Raw genomic sequence first — 6219 nt, forward strand, 5'->3', positions numbered from 1 at the left:
GGCCACTCAATGAGATTAGTCATTTTTACAGTGTGTTACAGCTTTACATCTTTAGATGTACATTTTTCATCTTTAGATGGCAAATCAGCTCATAGACCTGGGCTGCAGAGCAGACCCACATCTCAAACAAATAGTAATGTACGTGTGTCCTTCTGGAGTTATTTCTGCATTCTTTTGGAAAAGAGGAAAGGAATTTACTCTGGAAGCAGTGTTCACTCTTTTGTTTACAGACATTTAAAATATTATTTTTAAAACTTCGTTATGCTCTTACCATGCAACTGGGGAGAGCACAAAATCTCAGTAGCATGTCTTCTCTGTATGTTTTAGCACTGAGAGTCATGTGGAAGAATGTTAATACAGAAGAATCTGTGTAATCTATAGGAAATACGCCTTAATATAGAACAGGTATTTCTTCTGTTGTCTTTGTAGATATTCTTTATTGTTTGTTTCTTCCCCCTCCAAAGTAAAAGAGAAGGGATCTGCAGGTTTAACGCAATCTGTTTGATCAAGGTGTGCATTTAGCTGTCCTCTGCCAAATGTAAAGAGACACAATTAAAAGTATTGAACTTATTGGCCTCTTTCACACTAGATCCATTGAAGAACCAGAATTAGACTACTTCAGGCCTTGTTTGTATTCCACAAAACTCCTTCCTCTGAGCTTCAGGCTGTCCCCTACATCTAATTTGTTTAGGTCTCCATTTTATAGTGACTGAACAGAATTATAGACAACCTCACTCATAGACTGCACTTGGCAATGCTTTGATAACACAGGGAGTAATTAATTTCCAGCTACACATACAAGCACTCATGCACACACACACATAAATAAAGTAGAAAGCAAGCCCTCTGAACTCTTGAGACCCTACCCTCCACAAAGAGGATGAGAGGGGGAAAGAAACGGTTCAGCGATGTTGTTAGTCCTTGTGCTAAAGTGCCACATTGATCTCTGTCTCTAGAATAAATGCGAAGGTTTAATGGGTGTTAATCCTTGCAAAATGAGCTGCTTATTAATGATCACTCCAGCAAAGGTGACCTCTGGAGCCATGAATAATGCTCGGAGTAGAGCCTAAATGGTTCCTATGCTTTCATCTGATCTGTGTTATTTTCTGATGCTGCTTCACTTTTGCCACATGGCAATGGATTTGAAAACTTTTTGTCCTCTACAGACACCTGGTTCTGACTGAGAGTGGGAAATGCTCAAATCAATACCTGTAAGCTTATCTATAATGGAACTGGAAGCTCTATAACCCTGGGACTGAAATGTCAGGCCTGTTTGGAGATAATTGGACAAGGAAATTTTAAAAGTATAAGCAAAAATAAGTACAAAGGCTTTTATTACAGTTATTTTTGATATAACTGGTAGTGTGATTGAATGTGGGTGTCTGTTTTGAACGCATAGCCAGCTGCAACCACTGTTGAACTGCCTTTGCTATCGAGACAATTACAGCGTTCTTCGTGATATTTTCAATGCCTCAGAATGGCTTCATGACTAACTATAGCATGATTTTCTATTCATAGCAATTGGGGGGCTTGCTTGTCTGTTTTGTGGGGTTTTTTTCTCTCCAGGGTTTTGTGTGGGGCTGTGGTGGTTTGTTGTGTTGTGTTTGTTGCTTCCCCCCCTGCCCCACCTTGTTAAAAACAAACCAGACAAAACTGAGAAAAAAACAGTTGTGTGTTTACAGATTTTTAGGGTTGTACCTTCCTGGGTGTGAAGTATCAGATAAGTGGGTCACTTTTTGCATTGATTTTTCTGAAGGGAGAGAAAACTAGAAGAATGGAGTCTGGGAATTACAATGAACTTTCATTACTGCACCTCACAATTCTGCTAAATAGTAGTGGATCAATGTCCACCATCAGTGCTATGTGGAGGAGAAGACTACAAAGACATCACTAGCTATAAGTATAGGGTACTAGATGTCACATAATGGGTATCAGCTGGAAGTAGTCATTCAGCTGTGAGAGGGAGCCCAGAAAACTAAAGGAGAATAATTCATAAAACCTCTCCATTTAAAGAACTTGATGTAGTTACACACTAAGTTGCTCCTTTCAAGCACAGCTTTCTTTTATCTAACACTTGGCATGCTCTTCGGGGGTCATGTTTTGCAAAAGTGCTCACAGATGTTACCTGTTCCCACTGCAGACGCATCTCTTTGGACTGACATTCTGGTGCAAGCAGAAAGTTGTTTTCTGGTGGCACTGCCACTCTTTGTGACCCACGTCACTTTATTTTCATGAAGCTGCTGCAGCTCCTATAGGACCAGCTAATACCTGTTGTTTTCAATGCATATATTTTCCCATGTGTGTTCATGCATCTGCAAGTCCCCAGTGACTCTGGCATCATTACTTTATTTTTGTAGTGAACACGTAGAGGTTTTCTTCCAGATCTCATGGGAAAACAAAATGTCAGCAGGCAACGCTCCATCCTATTCAATAGAATCTTATAAAAAATGATTTTTGGCATATTTAGTAGGCCTTCTTAACTTTGCCTCATCACATTGTCCATTTTCAGATTACATGTCATTATCACAATGTTCATAAGAAATTTCTGATGTAATACTGAGCGCTACTCCTTGAATTAATAAAGCCAGGGGAAAGTTGTACGATTCCTGCCAACCTGCGTTAGGATTCCCTGCTCCATTTCTTCCTCAGCAGTTGTCCTGCAATCCTACTCCACTCCTGCTTCGCATTGCACGGGCGTTTCTTGCACCAGCTATGACGTATTATGCACTTGTGCCAGATATTCTTCCCCTGTCTTTTGTTTGTAGCAATTTTACATTTGAAAACACACACCCCTTTCGGAGGGGCTGAGGGCAGCAGAGAGAAGGAAGCTGTCTCTGACACCATTCGGCCTTTAATTTTTCTGCTTTTTGGAAAAATGGCTGTTCTAGCACATGGTACTACTGTGACTTAGCTTGCGCAATACTGTCAGCCCGATCTGCCTAACCTGAGACACCTAGCTGTGCAGTCTGTGTCAAAACACTAATGGCCCCCTCTCTACATCAAAATTAACAAATGCAAAAACGTGTGGAGAAAAGTGTCAGCAGGAGCTGCGAAGCCCTGGCTGTGGAGTTCTGCTGGCTTCATACGGACTCAGATCAAGACTGTAATTCTTGACTTTCCACATTCCCCGAGAAAAATAAAATCTTCTATAAGATGAGACTTACCTTTGAGTAACTTGAAAATCCATTATTTTATCTTGGTTTTTAATGTGTTAGGAGGGTTACTAATGCTAAGAGTGAAAGAAAATTAAAGTCAGGAGTGCAAATATTATTAAAGCTAGTGAAAATATAAATACGGGTGCCAAGGCTTAAAATAATTTACTATTTGAATATCTAAATAATAAGGGCTTAATATCCACACAAAGCAACCCCCAGCTGTGCTGGAGAAGACTCTGAGCCAGGATCTCAGCTCCTCTCTAAGGCCCCATCAATCCTAATCTCAAACCGTAGGGGTCTGACCAGTCCGTTTAGTGCAAAGAAGCACGAAAGAGGGAGAAAAGTGCTCAGCAACCTGCTGTGGGGGGTGGGGGTGGCGCTCCCCAAGCCCCCTGCTGTGCCAGGGCACTGATGGCTTCAGGGGCTGTGAGCAGGGGATGGTGCTGGGTCGATGTGATGCCTGTGCACACATGGGTGGGCACGAAATTAAAAGGAGTTTAATTGGTAACTTCAGCGGGTGTCTTACTTGGTTCTGCAGTAAAGCTTTACGGGTGTCTTCGTGTCTTCTCTTGGTTTTATTTTTATAGACAGTAGTATCATGGAGCTGTTACTTCTGTAATTCCCTAACTTGCTCGAATGCCTTGCGTGTGACAGGGTGGGCAGCAGGTGAAAAGCTGGTGTGTTGGCTCGGGTGCTGGTATGTGCGTGTTGCAGCCCTGCCTAGAGCTGGTTTCAGAGAAAGCTTTCAGCTGTGCCAGTCTTGAAACCTGAGTTGGTCCGTCTTGTGTGCCTTGAGGAACGCAGCCCTCATTTTGCCTTTCCCTTACAAGTTCTGGCAATTAAGCCCTTTTCCTAGAGATAGAAAACAAAATTGCATAGGAGTGTTCTACATTACTTTTAATGCTAGCGTGTCCTACCCGTCGATGAACCCCATTCAGTTGACTAGATGTATCCAGTATGTGGCTTCCCATGTATTTCTGTATCTGCTTTATTGTAGGTTAAAAACCTACTTGCTCACACAAACATACAAAAAAAAAAACCAAACCCAAAACCAACAACCAAACCCTGAAACAAACAAAAGAAAAAAACTTTACCAATGATAATATTATTAATTTGCATTAGGAATCTAAAAGTTTAGTATCCTCCTAAAAGGATAGTAATGGTGCTTTGATTTCCAGGATTTCCAGGTTAAAGTTTGCTGAAGAAGTGAAAGTTATCGGTAACGATATGCATGAATTGCAGCAAGGAAGGATCCATCACTGATAAGATATTAATCCAAGCATCTGCTTACCTGCTTTCCAGCTGGGGCACAAGTGCAAGGAAGCAGATAATTGTTGATTACAGAGACACAGGTTAGAGAATATTAAAAATGGAAGAAAGAGGAGCGCTGATGTAGATTCACTTGACCAGGTAAATGACCTGGTATTCTAGTTAGCGCTAAGGTATTAGGAATTATAATCTATATATCCTGCATCATAATCACAGTTCCCACAGAGGCAGATATAGATTAAAAAGTGGATTAAAACCAGAAAATATGTTCGCTGTTTCTGCATCATCATTGGATCCTTTAAAGGCTTTAGTCTCCTTTCTCAGCACACTTCAGCACTGGAAGAAAATGCTGGGTGTAAGCTTTAACATGTATCCATCTTCATCTAAAAGAGGAAACAAAAGTTCTTTTTAAAAAGATGTATATTGTGGCAGTTCATCTAAACTACAGCCAGATTAGACTGCGCTGTGTTTACTGTTAGAAGAATATACCAAAAAGCCTTCAAGTACTATTGCTCCTTGTGCTACCTCCTTATTACTCTCGTTCCTTCATTTTAAGCTTGGCATTGATGTCGACGGTATTAGATCAGTGTAAAGGAATAATTTAACCAGCTCTATGTTTATCCATCCAGCCGGTTTCCCCAGGGCTCACCAGGCTGATGTTTGAGCATCTCTGGCTTTAACACCATTTGATCTAATTGGAAATATAAACAGTAGCGTGTCCGTGGTATAACACTTGCTGTTATATTAGGTCTTCCTTTAGGTAACTAGTAGATAAAATCCACTTATTAAAAATGTATACGTGAGATAGTGGATGGAATTTTATAGGTCTGGTTTTACTGCAGAAAATGTAGTTATGTGGGGATCTCAGAAGCAGTAAACCTGTACCTAGGTTTTTAAAGTACTGAGTAGGCTTAGATGAATTAAAACATAAGATTTTGCTGTATCCTTCTTTGGATTATGTTGGAAGACATTTTTCATTTGGATTATTATTTTTTAATTTTAAATGGCAAAGAGAAAATATTTCTCTTTCTAGTTGGAGATAAAATTAATGAGAGGAATATAATATTCAGACAGGGATCATCTGTATGAAGTCACTTGCTAGATGCTTTGTATAGAAATATCCTCGTGTTTTGACACACTGATTTCTTGTTTTCTGACAGTGGTATAATTTACTTTAAGAATTGTTTCAGTAGTTCCCCAAATATTTCTTATGCAGCATCGGAAAGAAATAATTGAATTTTGTAAAGTTATACCAACCTTCATTATGAGGAAAAAGAGATCTCTTTATGTAATCCCATCAACTTCCCCCTCAAAGATCAGCTTAATTAAAACTACACTCTTAAAACAGACCATCGCTTATGATTATAATGAAGTTGCGTAGGGTAGTTTTTGTATCACAGATGATAATTTCTTATTGCTGTTGCCTTGTAGAAATGTAATAAGAGGTACTGTAATCAAGGATCAGTCTGGCTTTCCATTTTAAACCCCTAATATATTTCAGGGGTGCATATAAGCCTACAAGGATAAATCTGGCAAAGGCAAGGGCTTAGCAAAAGGCAAATCTCAGCTCGTGAAGGGTTTTATTCATGCGGAGCCTACCCAAAATGGTAGGGGAAACGATGGTTGTCAACCAGCATCATGTTTGTTCTCCTGTTTAGAGATGTTTACAGACTCAGCAGGGCTGATGTAAATAGAAAGAAAATATTACAAAGAGCTGTACCCAGTGAGACAGTCTTTGCTTTACTGGAGTCAGATGCTATTGTATTTTTAGAAAGATATGGGACCATCTGATTTT

The sequence above is a fragment of the Falco peregrinus genome, chromosome 5, assembly GCF_023634155.1.
Source record: "Falco peregrinus isolate bFalPer1 chromosome 5, bFalPer1.pri, whole genome shotgun sequence".
NCBI classification, from domain to species: domain Eukaryota; kingdom Metazoa; phylum Chordata; class Aves; order Falconiformes; family Falconidae; genus Falco; species Falco peregrinus.